We start from the raw sequence: 15387 nt of genomic DNA, 5'->3' as shown, positions 1-15387 counted from the left end.
GCAAGAGGGACCAGTGCGGACCCTGGGGCAGCGGCGAGAGGGCCCAGTGCGGACCCCGGGGCAGCGGCGAGAGGGCCCAGTGCGGACCCTGTGGCAGCGGGGAGTGGGCCCAGTGCGGACCCTATGACAGCAGCGAGCGGGCCCAGTGCGGACCCCGGGGCAGCGGCGAGAGGGCCCAGTGCAGACCCTGTGGCAGCCGCGAGTGGGCCCAGTGCGGACCGTGTGGCAGCAGCAAGTGGGCCCAGTGCAGACCCTGAAACAACAGCGAGTGGGCCCATTCAGACCATGTGGCAGCATTGAGTGGGCCCAGTGCAGACCCTGTGGCAGCGGCGAGAGGGCCCAGTGCAGACCCTGTGGCAGCGGCGAGAGGGCCCATTGCGGACCCTGGGGCAGCGGCAAGAGGGCCCAGTGTGGACCCTGTGGCAGCGGGGAGTGGGCACAGTGCGGACCCTGTGGCAGCGGCGAGTGGGCCCAGTGCGGACCCTGTGGCAGCGGCGAGAGGGCCCATTGCGGACCCTGGGGCAGCGGCAAGAGGGCCCAGTGTGGACCCTGTGGCAGCGGGGAGTGGGCACAGTGCGGACCCTGTGGCAGCGGCGAGTGGGCCCAGTGCGGACCCTGTGGCAGCGGCGAGTGGGCCCAGTGCGGACCCTGTGACAGCCGTGAAAGGGCCCAGTGTGGGCCCTGTGGCAGCGGCGAGTGGGCCCAGTGTGGGCCCTGTGGCAGTGGCGAGTGGGCCCAGTGCGGACCCTGTGGCAGCGGCAAGTGGGCCCAGTGCGCATCGTGTGGCAGCAGCAAGTGGGCTCAGTGCAGACCCTGAAACAACAGCGAGTGGGCCCATTCAGACCATGTGGCAGCATTGAGTGGGCCCAGTATGGACACTATGGCAGCGGCGAGTGGGCCCATTGCGGACCATGTGGCTGCGGCGAGTGGGCCCAGTGCAGACCGTGTGGCAGCAGCGAGTGGGCCTAGTGAGGACCCTGTGACAGCAGCGACTGGGCCCAGTGCGGACCCTGTGGCAGCTGCGGGTGTGGCCAGTGCAGACCCTGTGACAGCGGCGAGTGGGCCCAGTGCGGACCCTGTGACAGCGACGAGTGGGCCCAGTGCAGACTCTGTGACAGCGGCAAGTGGGGCCAATGTGGACCCTGTGACAGCAGCGAGAGGGCCCAATGCGGACCCTGTAACAGCAGTGAGTGGGTCCAGTGCAGACACTGTGGCAGTGGCAAGTGGGCCCAGTGTGTACTGTGTGGCTGCAGTGAGTGGGCCCAGTGCAGACCCTGTGGTAGCGGCGAGTGGTCCCAGTATGGACTGTGTGGCAGTGGCGAGTGGGCCCAGTGTGTATCGTGTGGCTGCAGTGAGTGGACCCAGTGCAGACCCTGTGGTAGTGGCGAGTGGTCCCAGTGCAGACCGTGTGGCTGCAGTGAGTGGGCCCAGTGTGGACCGTGTGGCAGCAGCGAGTGGTCCCAGTGTGGACCGTGTGGCTGCGGTGAGTGGGCCCAGTGTGGACCATGTGGCTGCAGTGAGTGGGCCCAGTGTGGAGCGTGTGGCTGCAGTGAGTGGGCCCAGTGCAGACCCTGTGGCAGCAGCGATTGGGCCCAGTGTGTACCGTGTGGCTGCGGTGAGTGGGCCCAATGCATACTCTGTGGCTGCGGTGAGTGGGCCCAGTGCGGACCCTGTGGCTGCGGTGAGTGGGCCCAGTGCGGACCCTGTTGCTGCGCTGAGTGGGCCCAGTGCGGATCCTGTGACAGCGGTGAGTGTGCCCAGTGCAGACCGTGTGGCAGCGGCAAGAGGGCCCAGTGCGGACCCTGTGGCAGCGGTGAGTGGGCCCAGTGCGGACCCTGTGACAGCAGCGAGTGGGCCCAGTGCAGACCCTGTGGCAGTGGCGAGTGGGGCCAGTGCGCACCCTGTGGCAGCGGCGAGTGGGCCCAGTGCGGACCCTGTGACAGCAGCAAGTGGGCCCAGTGGCAATGGTGAGTGAACCACTACCTACTTTTCTGGAGCGAGCATGTGACTTGCTATCAGCGGCTGCTACATCAGTGAAGGCGACATCAATGACGTAGCCCAGCAGTGAGAATTTGCGCAGTCTCAGGACTGATGGACTCGCTTTAAGCTATATCTTTCTATTTTTGTCTTATGCTTAAATCTATTCAAAATGGCACCAGATTATGGCGACAGTGGAAAAACCTTTCACTGTACTTTACTGTATTATTCATATAAAATACACGTGATAATAAAATCATTCATTCATGTAGCATCTTCCATGATCCAATTCTATCAGGCAGAATGATAAATAAATTTTTTTTTCTTTTTATGTTAAAATATATTCCTTATTGCACATAATTCTGGTAAGGGCTTTTGCCCAAAACATCGATTTTACTGCTCCTCGGATGCTGCCTGAACTGCTGTGCGCTTCCAGCACCACTAACCCAGAATCTGGTTTCCAGCGTCTGCAGTCATTGTTTTTACCATAATTCTGGTAACCTGGTGCAATTTTATTAATGCAGTTAAAATGAGTTTACCACAAAAAAAGGTACCTTTCATCAAAATGTTTATTCCACCACTTTTGCATTACTTAAATCACCGACAGCAGCATTTAACTAAACCAACCACTTTCATGCAAGTCTATCTAATTTAAGCTATCAAGGGTGGCAGCTTTGGCAAGAATGAATGGCAAATGGTAAAAATTTGAATGAAGATTAAGTGGAATCAGTCACGGCCAGCTATGTAAGTACTTGAAATTCTTTATTTGCTGTTATATTTTTGTGCAGTAGTCTTTCTTGGAAATCTAATATTTTTTAAACAGTTGAGAAAATTTAGAAAGCACACATTTGTGCTTGATAAAGCCAAGCTTTTCCCAAAGGACTGTAGAAGTTTACAACCTGCAAACCCTTGTCATCCTCATTCATTCAGTCTAGGGCACAGTGCATTCACTAGCATATGTATTACTTCTAGGCTGATTTCTTAATTAAAAGACTAGCATTGAATAATTGATGGACAACTGATGTATTCTTGATTGTATGCTTTGTTGATTGTAAAATTTGTTGATTTCTTTTTTCACTGGTTTGGTCAATTTTGGGCAAATTGTGCCAGTAATACCACTGAAACTAAACAGAAACTCTAATTCTCAAAGTCAGGAATTGGAGGTGCTGGTGTTGGACTGGGGTGTACAAAGTTAAAAATCACGCAACACCAGCTTATAGTCCAACAGGTTTATTTGGAAGCACCAGCTTTCAGAGCGCTGCTCCTTCATCAGGTGATTGTGGAGAATAAGATTGTAAGACACAGAATTTATAGCAAAGGTTGACAGTGTGATGTAACTGAAATTACATATTGAAAAAGACCTGGACTAAACAAACAATCCAGGTCTTTTTCAATATATAATTTCAGTTACATCACACTGTAAACTTTTGCTATAAGTTCTGCGTCTTACAATCTTATTCTCTACAACCACCTGATGAAGGAGCAGTGCTCCGAAAGCTAGTGCTTCCAAATAAACCTGTTGGACTATAACATGGTGTTGTGTGATTTTTAACTCTCAAAATCAGTGCAGCTTCAATGCGAAATCACCACCACTCCCAACACTTCCCATCCCCAGTAGTCATCTATTGGACCACCTGACAAGAGATTTAGCAATTGCTTTGTGTTTTGTAGAGATCTGCTGAATTATACATTGGGTCTTAGTTGGAATCTAGAAAATATGTGGAACAGTTGAAGAGTACTATTAGTACAACTGAAAATAGGTGGGTGGAGGTAATACATCTATAACTTAATACTAGTCATCTATCCATGTTCTTTTAAACAAAATAAAACCAAAGTAGGTCATCCCTGTATGAAAATATTTTAAAAAACAAAATACCGATTGGTTTTTCAGCTTTTCAAAAAAAGATACTAGCTCAGTGTGTTACGTAAATTATACTGAAAGGGGTCATTAAGTGACTGACTGTTCTTCCTTACGCACATTGTACATGATGGTGGATGTGAAGGGAAGCTTCCAATCATGAAGGAGCTGTTAAATGAACTCGGGCTTATTTAAAGAGGGCAAATTTGCTGTTCATTTTACGCCAAACCTATTGAAAGAATTTATATTAAATGGAAAGGGGACAAGCCAATGTGCTTAAATCACACAAGTGGGAAGATGAATGCTTACACAGGTGTTCATGGGACTCGGGTACCAGGCTACATTGTTTCACCATCATCCTAAACTTGAAATAAAAGAAATGGCAGCACTGAGATTTTTTTAATGGAAGCAAATCTGTAGCGGGGTGATACAGGAAATTCAGTATTGATGATATTGGTTAAAGATGAGATGCACTGTGGCTGCAATCTGAGCCCTCCTGAAATAAAAGCGATTTGGAAGGTGTCCTATTAACTATGAAGACATCATATGGGCATATGGGCAGAACGGCTTTAGGCTTCTGGGTGAGACTTGGTGTCTGGTTCTGCTCAAAGTGTCTACCATTTCAATGCAACCTGTAATAAGTTGCTGACATTCAACAAACCATAGTCCAGATATTCCAATTACAGTTGGAAAGATCGACCCAACAGTAATCCTCTTTACCATTACCCATTTATCTGTTTGTGACATTTTCAGACCAAGATTCCGAATCTGGCCTGTCTTAAATGAGTCCATTGAAGGAAACCAGGGAAGAATTCACTCAGTGTAATGTTATTACAAACCTATACACACTCCTTCCTTATGGCACTTGTTGCTAGAGTTAAAAAGTTAAAGTTTTCACAAGCGTGAGGTAGAGATATGGAGGGTGCCAGGTTAGGGTCAGGAGTTGGGATTTGACCAGATCATGGTGGGTGGATATGCCAGTTCCATTAGGGTTGGGTGGTTCTTAGATGCAATAAACTGCTTCTTTTCAATGACAAGAGACTTCCCTTGTTAAATTAGGAGTGATTTTCCTCTACCATATCAGATAAGCCATCACAGTCACTTCCTACACTTAAAGAGGATAGTAACAACAATCAGCATTTTTTACAGTGTAGTGAGCTTGCAGAGCAGCCCAGTGCCAGAAAGAATTGGATACAACACAGAACAAAACAAATCAATAATCTAACAAGCACCACTAGCATAAGGCTCCAAACCCATATCTCATCTGGAGATCATGAGAAGAATTCAAAGTTATATTTACGAGAAAGTTGCAAACTCTAAGTGCAAACATCAATTTAATTAGTGTGAATGATTATTCAAATCTTTTGCATTGAAAATAAATCAAATTTATCATAAAATTTAATTATATAACAAAGCAGCAATTGTTCTGCTGCAGAGTTCAAATGCATACCACCCATATTTTTGGGAATGCTATAAATGACCTTTGTGGTCTAAAATGACACCTGAGATGCACAAGCGCACTTCATGTGTGAGTTACATCAAATCATTTTGTTTATGCTGTTAACACATAGAGGGAGCACCCACAGGACAAATTCAAAGTAAACAAATCATGATGCCAATCTTGAGTTGAAGCCATCTTTGCAATTTGGAGTTTTTGCTTTAGATAATGCCCTCATTTCACTTGTGTTCAACAAGAATGACTTACCCATCAGACCTATTTAAACAGATTATTAATTACTCTCAGTTTAGTTCCACATTGATTTTTAATTGCTGTTGCTCTGATATCAAGAATACTTGAAGATATGTCAAGTCCGTTAGAGTTGCTAAAGTCTACAGGGAGTGGTATGGCAGATGGCCTTCTTCCAGGCTTCTGCACAAATCAATTGTGTAGCTCCCAGACATGGCTGTAATTGTAGGCATTTCACTTGGAATAGAACATGACTGATTCAATGAATCAAGGTCATACAAAGCAGGACAACATAGAGAAGAGGGAGGAGGAGTGGCAGATAGGTACTTTACAGGAGGGTCTTTCACAAGATTTCTGCTGAACTCCAACTTTGTGAACTATTACCTGCAAACACATTTCACAGTTACTCTCAGCAAGTGATCTCAAAACAATTAACTTACTGAAGATATAAAACAACAACGTTTAATAATAGCCTCATACCATATCTTATCTCCAATGGATTGTTAAATTTTAAACCCTGTTAACAAAAATACCTTAATCTAATGATCAATTTGTCATTTTACTCCTCTCTTTCTAGTTTTTGTTTATATAGTGGTTCCAATTATAGAATGTAAAATTTACCTCATTTTGTCCCTTGGACCATATCAGAAGTTAGCTTTTAAAGAAATATACCCCTGATAATATCAATCCAGGTTCTTCATGGAGCAATTCTCCTCACTGATCATGGGCAAGGAGCAATTTGTCAAGTGACTATCCTTTAATAAGGATATCCTCCTTTAAATCAGTCATAACAGCAACATTACAGCAGGCAAAAACCTCATTGCCAGTGATTATGCTGATAAAACTTTCTGCATCTGGCCCCTTCTCAGCTAGAGCTATGATAGTTGCAACATTTTGCTGTTGGTCATCCATTGTTTCTTAAAGTAAAAAATGAGGTCTGCAGATGCTGGAGATCACAGCTGCAAATGTGTTGCTGGTCAAAGCACAGCAGGCCAGGCAGCATCTCAGGAATAGAGAATTCGACGTTTCGAGCATAAGCCCTTCATCAGGAATAAGAGAGAGAGAGAGCCAAGCAGGCTAAGATAAAGGGTAGGGAGGAGGGACTAGGGGGAGGGGCGATGGAGGTGGGATAGGTGGAAGGAGGTCAAGGTGAGGGTGATAGGCCGGAGTGGGGTGGGGGCGGAGAGGTCAGGAAGAGGATTGCAGGTTAGGAGGGCGGTGCTGAGTTGAGGGAACCGACTGAGACAAGGTGGGGGGAGGGGAAATGAGGAAACTGGAGAAATCTGAATTCATACCTTGTGGTTGAAGGGTTCCCAGGCGGAAGATGAGGCGCTCCTCCTCCAGCCGTCGTGTTGTTGTGTTCTGCCGGTGGAGGAGTCCAAGGACCTGCATGTCCTCGGTGGAGTGGGAGGGAGAGTTAAAGTGTTGAGCCACGGGGTGATTGGGTTGGTTGGTTCGGGCGGCCCGGAGGTGTTCTCTGAAGCGTTCCGCAAGTAAGCGGCCTGTCTCCCCAATATAGAGGAGGCCACATCGGGTGCAGCGGATGCAATAGATGATGTGTGTGGAGGTACAGGTGAACTTGTGGCGGATATGGAAGGATCCCTTGGGGCCTTGGAGGGAAGTGAGTGTGGAGGTGTGGGCGCAAGTTTTACATTTCCTGCGGTTGCAGGGGAAGGTGCCGGGGGTGGAGGTTGGGTTGGTGGGGGGTGTGGATCTGACGAGGGAGTCACGAAGGGAGTGGTCCTTGCGGAACGCTGATAGGGGAGGGGAGGGAAATATATCCTTGGTGGTGGGGTCCGTTTGGAGGTGGCGGAAATGGCGGTGGATGATACGTTGTATGCGGAGGTTGGTGGGGTGGTAGGTGAGAACCAGTGGGGTTCTGTCTTGGTGGCGGTTGGAGGAGCGGGGCTCAAGGGCGGAGGAGCGGGAAGTGGAGGAGATGCGGTGGAGGGCATCGTCGATCACGTCTGGGGGGAATCTGCGGTCCTTGAAGAAGGAGGCCATCTGGGCTGTGCGGTGTTGGAATTGGTCCCCCTGGGAGCAGATGCGGCGGAGATGAAGGAATTGGGAGTATGGGATGGCATTTTTACAGGGGGCAGGGTGGGAGGAGGTGTAGTCCAGGTAGCTGTGGGAGTCAGTCGGTTTATAATAGATGTCTGTGTTGAGTCGGTCGCCCGAGATAGAAATGGAGAGGTCTAGGAAGGGGAGGGAGGAGTCTGAGATGGTCCAGGTGAATTTCAGGTCGGGATGAAAGGTGTTAGTAAAGTTGATGAACTGTTCAACCTCCTCGTGGGAGCACGAGGCAGCGCCGATACAGTCATCGATGTAGCGGAGGAAAAGGTGGGGGGTGGTGCCAGTGTAGTTGCGGAAGATGGACTGTTCCACATATCCTACGAAGAGGCAGGCATAGCTGGGGCCCATGCGGGTGCCCATGGCAACTCCTTTAGTTTGGAGGAAGTGGGAGGATTGAAAAGAGAAGTTATTCAGGGTGAGGACCAGTTCAGTCAGTCGAAGGAGGGTGTCAGTGGAAGGGTACTGGTTGGTGCGGCGGGAAAGGAAGAAGCGGAGGGCTTTGAGTCCTTCGTGATGGGGGATGGAGGTGTACAGGGACTGGATGTCCATAGTGAAAATAAGGCGTTGGGGTCCATAGTGAAAATAAGGCGTTGGGGTTTAAAGCTGGTCTCTTTAAGGTTCTTCATTCCAAAAGAGCTCATGCCATTTCTTTGTCTCTCTCTGTAGGTGAAACAAGCAGATAGTGCCTTGAGAATGACAAGTGAGAGGTGCATTGACTGCATGCTTGTCACCTTTTTGGTGCCATGTGACATCTGAGGTGTAATCCAGACCAAAACATATTTCACTCTGACAATGTCCAGCTGCTGTGTGATTGTGAATGATATATCATTAGGTCAGTGCCAGAAATCCTCTCACTCATCACGATGCTTTCATTCTGGGTGAGTTTATTGACACAACTGCATTTGTGATATCTAGAAAACAAGAAGTGGTTACTGGGCAATAAAGGTTTTCGCTTGACCATGTGACATACAACTTGTGCAACATGCATACAATGGGAGCCTTACAGAATGATGTAGAAGAAATCATTGGTATACTGCCTCAACTACTCCAACAGAGTGCTGAAGGTGGAGAATCCAGATATCAGGGTCCACGATAGTCTGATGTATACAGCACAAGGAGAAAGTGAGGACTGCAGATGCTGGAGATCAGAGCTTAAAAATGTGTTGCTGAAAAAGCACAGCAGGTCAGGCAGCATCCAAGGAGCAGGAGAATCGACGTTTCGGACATAAGACCTTCTTCAGGAATGTAAGGCTCCCATTCCTGAAGAAGGGCTTATGCCCGAAATGTCGATTCTCCTGCTCCTTGGATGCTGCCTGACCTGCTGCGCTTTTCCAGCAACACATTTTTAAGCTCTGTATACAGTATAAACTCACCAATATGACAAGACATCCATTGCAATTTTCCATATGGTGACCAGCAGCAAGAGGAGAAAGGGAGGAGAAACTAGAACAATGGCAAAGTGGTAGTGATGGAGGATTGATACTGATTAATACTGACTCTTCTGAGCAAAACAAAGATGAGGAGAAAGGAGAGGAAGAGGAGGAAGTCCAGATTATCTGTTCTTGACTCAGCTGACCATGAGCAAATCATCCAACTACAATACTAGTAACCAAAACCGTAATTACCCCTTCACTGATAGTCCCACAATTTACTTTCTCTCTTTGTTATTGATGAACGATCATCATTTCTGCTTGGCCATACTGTCAAAGCAATGATCAGTGAACACAAAATAAACTTTTCAAAAGAAATTTATAAAAATGAGTGTATGAATGATAACTAATCACCCTTTTATATTCTCTTCGTGCCTTCCATGTGCTTTTGCCTGTTGTGTTATTCTTACACATTACCACCCAGAGAGCTGCAGCATGACTAGTGGAAAGATACTGGCTTTCAATGTGGGAGACTGCAGATAACATTGGAGGACAGCAACAAAGAATTTGATCAAAAAGATTCCTTTTCAACTGCAACTCTTAGCATGGTGGGAGGAAGGAGTGTGGGCTGACTCAGATGCAAGAACAAGAGCAATGGCAGCAAGGTAGTGGTGGGAGGATCAAAGCTGATATTTTGAGAGAAATCAGCAGATTTCTGCTCGATGGAGTCACCGGGACTACACCTAGGGCAGTCATCAGCGATGCTAGCTTTGTATTGGAAAATAGGTTGCTTGACTGCTGTGTTTTCCTGCAACCTCTTTACGCACGGTTATCTGCAGTTACAATGCAAAAGTGTGAGTTTGCACAGCAGTTGGATGAACTTGTATGACAGGTCAAGAACCCTGTAGCAAGTAACCTACCTCCGGTTGCCCAGAGCCTGTCCACCATCTACAAGGAACAAGTGAGGAGTGTGATGGAATACTGGATGACTACTACTCCAACAACATTCAAGAAGTTTGACACCACCAGGACAAATCAACCTGCTAACTGACATCTTAGCCACAAGCATTCACTCCCTCCGTCTCCAACACTCAGTAGCAGCAGTGTGTACCATCTACAAGATGCATTGCAGAAATTCAGCAAGGCTCCTTAGCAGCATCTTCCAAATCCTTAACCACTACAATCAAGAAGAACAAAAGCAGCAGATACATAGGAACACCACCGCCTGCAAGTTCCTCTCCATGCCACTCACCATCCTGACCTGGAAATATATTGCTGCTCCTTCAGTGTTGCAGGAATTAAATCCTGAACTCCCATCCATACAGCATTGTGGGTCTATCTATGCCAAATGTACTGCAGCATTTCAAAAAGACTAGCTTAAGGACAATTAGAGATGGGCAATAACTGTTGGCCCAGCCATTAAAGCCCACATCCCACCAGTATTTTCACGATAGTAGGATAAACTTGTGGGGCATGAGCGGAAGTACAATATGCATGATTGCAGCTTCTGCATCAGATAAAGGATAAGTGGGATGTAAGAAGGATCATTGGGTCTGGGGACATGGACATAACTCAGACTGTGGCCAAATTAACATGTTTTCAATTGCACCCATTTTCTACATCAGACTAAGGACAATCAGCTATGCCCAACAACTGCCAGTTAAATGTTGCTGCCCCTTGGTTTGCACCACCTTCTCATCCAGTAAAGGAGGAAGTGTATCAGGGAGAGTGGTGCAATAATTTACATGATGTTGCTGCCATGGTTAAATAGTTGATAGTGAGTGAAAGTTGTGACACATGAATGAGCCTTACAAATGTAAGTGAGTTGCATCATATGAATGTGAAGACTGAGTCTTGATTGATAGAGATTATTGATTAGATGGGTGATAGTGCTCTCATGCATTAAACTGTGTTTGATTCTTCTTTTATTTTATCTTGTACTTTAAGCCATAAATACCTGCAAACTGAGATACCAACCTGGTAGATGTCTGGATTACCAGTACATACACTGTCCCCAAAACTGCCCCCTGTAATATCAACTCCGCATGCACTTCAACACTTTTTTTTAATCCATGTCTGTATAGTAGGTTATCAAATACTGCTCTTTAGTGGTATCCAAGACCTCTTGTTTTACATGATCATTCAGGAATAATATCTCCCACAAATGTCAGAATCATGTATCAATAACATTTTCATAATCTGCATGAATTTCATTGCACCAACTGGACCTTTGCGAAGAAGCAACATTGACCTTGATGACTTATGTGGTCCCTTTGAACATTTTGTGGCATTCTACCCAGGTCATTGCAATTTGCCTTCTGCCAGTGACCGCCTCAGTCATGTGATCTTATTGCCTTCTGAGAGTTCGTTTCTAGGATCCCGTGACTCCCTGAAGGTATGGGCCAGCTCTCCTCCTTGCAGATCTTTGACCAATGTATCTGTTATAGTATTGAAAAACCTTGCAGGCTACATTTTTCCTATCTTATACCATTATTAAGACATTTTGAGGTCAGAATCAACTGCAGAATGACCTTCAGCACCTGCTCCAGCTACAATGTACCTTCTTTACCAATTAAAGACTACTTCTAAGTAATGCAGCCTATTTTTAACATAAATTTGGGTCCCTACCAAGACATGCAGTCACTCAACAGCATGATCAGTGTTAGTTGTTCTCTGCAATTAGGTAATTAGCAGGCAGTGTCAAGTGGCATGCACTGTAAAAATGGGCATGGGTTGATCCTGCATCATCTTCCTTGTACCCCTTTTTTGGGAGGCTGGGAGCTATCAAATTTTGCCTCCAGTCATATACAAAATACCAACTTCATTGAATTTAAATGAAGTTACTTTGGGATAAAATGCATCCTTATCCCAAAGTTTCAGTCTGTTATTGATTCTATTAGGGGGAGTTACAACCAAGTTTCAAATTGCAATCAGTAGTTAAAAAAGAATGAAGGCTTAAAACAAAAAGAAATGAAGTGGAGAATTTGCTCATATATAAGTGCATATTTTGTGTTGGAGTATCCAATGACTGTCCCATATTTAGGGAATGCATAGAGTTGTAGGACATTGATTAAGCCCTATTACGCTAATGTATAGCATCGGTCATAATTGATGCCTGTTAGTGTGCTGGCACAAATGGAACTAACCTGCATGTTTCTAGGTGTTGCGTCTGCCAAACAATGTGTTTAACTCTAACATCTAACAAACAAACTGTGAGTTGACTCTTAATAGTAATAAACGATAATATTTATTTATTTATTTAACAAAAATATTCAATTCGATTCTATTCAATTCCAATTCAAGTGCATATTGTAATGTCTGCAGCTGCTGGGTCAATTGTACATTGTCTGTTTGTAGCTGCAGCCTGTCTGGAACGTGCAGCTTGTTTATTCCAGGTCTTTGAGCACAGTCACTTTTGGTCAAGGCTTGTCTTAAATTCCCAGCATGCCTCATTTACTGTCCATTTTCACAAATCCATCATTTTGAGTGGCCCATCCGACCACATAGAAATGATCTCTCCTACCTATGTCTGTACATTATGTATATAGTTAAGAAAAGGTTCCTGTTCACTGGCATGAAGGTCAACTTGTTTCTCTCTTTATACCTCAATACCAGCTCACAGCAAGAATTGTAGAAATTAAAACACAGAAGGGGGCCATTTGACCCACTGCACTCATGCTGAAACTGAAATAACAATCTTTGGCAGTATTAAAGTAGAAATACATCTGTTCTCTCCAGTGATTTTTCTTGGGGGAGCACAAAGTTTAATGTATTTTTATGCTCACTTAGATTGAGTGATATTAGTTGTAGGAATTAATGTCAATAGGTAGTCACGCTCGGCTCATTTTCCCATTTCAGTATAACCTATGTTAGATTGTAAACCTTTTCTCATCCTGCTACCCTGTAAACAAATGTCATTCCCAATGTTGACCACTTCAGATTACAAGGAGTCCTATTGTTACAACGTACCTCAGATCCAATTCTGGAAGAGCCTATTAATCCTTATCACTTATTATGCCGTTCTCTCATTTCCTGAACCAGCCATCCCTCAGGCATCTCTGAGTCAGATCATCAATTCACTGCCAAACTGTGGGCAGCTTTGCACACTGCATTTGCACCACTAGGAATGGAGTTGAGAGCTCTCAGACTACAGCCACCGCAGAGAAATGAGAAATTACTGCCCCAAGGGTGTAAAGACCTTGTGCTAATTTAGAAAAACACCCACTTTCCTGATTAATGTCACTGTATCAGAAGCATCTATGGCTGCAATGCAAACAAATGTTCATGATTGTACAGTACTCCACAGTTTTCCATTTAGGAAAAACAGAACAAATTCACATCCCACTCACTGGCCTTTGTGTGTTGGTGAAATTTTAAAGTTAAAGACAAATGAGCAAATAATAAAGATGTGTTGACTTTCGGTTCTCTTTCAATTGCAATCTTTAAAGCTTCAAAAGTTAGATTAATTTAGATCAGAATGGATACATTGTTGGAGATGAGAGAGAACGTCCATTGTGAATCAAATTTTGATGAATTCTCTCCCTCTCACCCAATCACCTTATCCCAAGGACTGTGAGGTATAAATTTGCTTGGGAGGATGCACAAAATGTTCAACATTCTTATTTTCCATTAAAGTTAACAATAAAGAAAACCAGACAGAACTAGATTTGTCACTGCTTTGGATTCCTTTGTTTTGTGGTGATGCCCAAGAAAAATAAACTCATTTGTTTTCCCACAGATTTGTCCCCCACTACGTTGTCTGAAATTGGATGCAAATTCATTTCTTGGCTCATTAACTCTCTTGGGTGTGGTGCTGCTGATCACCGCTGTAAGTGCTCTGAACATCTTGCATTCAGGAGCATGCTCTTATTGCAAAGGAGTACAATGAACAATAGGACCCCTTGTGATTTAAGCCGGAATTCATGGGGTGAAATTGGTCTGTACTGGTAGCCATGTGACAACCTTGCTGCAAATAGCCAGCCCATTTTACACCATACCTGAGTTTCAAAGGAATGGAAGACTGACCCGTCGTTTAACAGAACTGTTAATTCACTGGGAGTCTCTTTTTCAAGTTACTGGCAGAGACCAATTTCACAGCTACAGCATTTTCCCACCGAGGGTCTTTCCTGTGCTTTTGAAGGCAAACCAAAAGCAATAGTAAAACACCAGGTTTATTTGAATAATTAAATGAATCTACTGTACTGTCAGCAAATGAACCTACAGAGAACTGGTTTTCACTGGATTCACTTGGTTTGCATAGTAATACAAATAATAAAAATGTTATGAATATTCACTTCAGCAGGTTGCCATATATGACTTAGCCAAATAAATCTCACTGCTGTCCCACATTCTTACTTTGAAGGGTCGACTGTGGTCTGGAACTCTCTGCATGAAAGGGTGGTAAAGGTAAAGTCATCATAGAGGATGATAGGGCTACTCTCCCACTAAATAAAGATGACTGGTGGTGAGTTTGAGCTGAGGGGCACCTCGCTTAAGGTGAGAGGAGAGGTTGAGAAGGTAGGACCTTCATGGTGATCTCAGCTAGTGCAGGAGTTGACCTTGTGCTGTTGGTGTTATCCTGCCCTGCAAACCAGCTATCCAGCCAACTGAACTAAGTGAATCCCACAGTGAAATGGTAACAGAGACAAAAAGACACATCGTATTTTCAAAATGATATTCTAATCTGCACTTGCTTTCGTATGAAGGACTTGAGATCAAAAGCTGTGAAGGGGATAGACTGACACATAAATGATAGACCACATTTTCTAGGTTTTGTTTCTTGTTTGTTTCTGTTTTAACTTCCTGATTTTGCAAGAAACTTACCCAAGAAGCTTTCTGTTATTTAAAAATTGTCAGTTTGTGTCTTTGCCCCGTTTCTTTCGAACTATGTTCACAAAGAAATAGAAAGGGCTATGCAACTACTGGCCCAGTGCCTAGGAACTGGGACTTCCCAACAAAGTGAGTGTGAGGTTTATTGATCACAGAGAACAGTTAATGAATTGCTTATTGTTTTCATCCTTTAGAGTAACAACTTTCATGCTTAGCTGCTTTACATTTGTCTACTTTCCATCTATGTGTTGCTTTTACAATTTGCTTAAAGACACCCATAATTTTTTTCAGTGAAGATATAGTCCAAAGACATCTTGAAATATGAAACAGACATAACTTCAATCAATTTGAGTCTATCGCCTTACCTTTCCATCCACCCTGAACCATGTAGGTTCCAGATGTTCATTCCATGTTGATTAGATTAGGCTTACAGTGTGGAAACAGGCCCTTCGGCCCAACAAGTCCACACCGACCCACCGAAGCGCAACCCACCCATACCCCTACATTTACCCCTTACCTAACACTACGGGCAATTTAGCATGGCCAATTCACCTGACCCGCACATCTTTGGACTGTGGGAGGAAACCGGAGCA

Source organism: Hemiscyllium ocellatum, chromosome 6 (assembly GCF_020745735.1).
Source record: "Hemiscyllium ocellatum isolate sHemOce1 chromosome 6, sHemOce1.pat.X.cur, whole genome shotgun sequence".
Lineage (NCBI taxonomy): Eukaryota > Metazoa > Chordata > Chondrichthyes > Orectolobiformes > Hemiscylliidae > Hemiscyllium > Hemiscyllium ocellatum.
Note: the sequence above shows the minus strand (reverse complement) of the source record.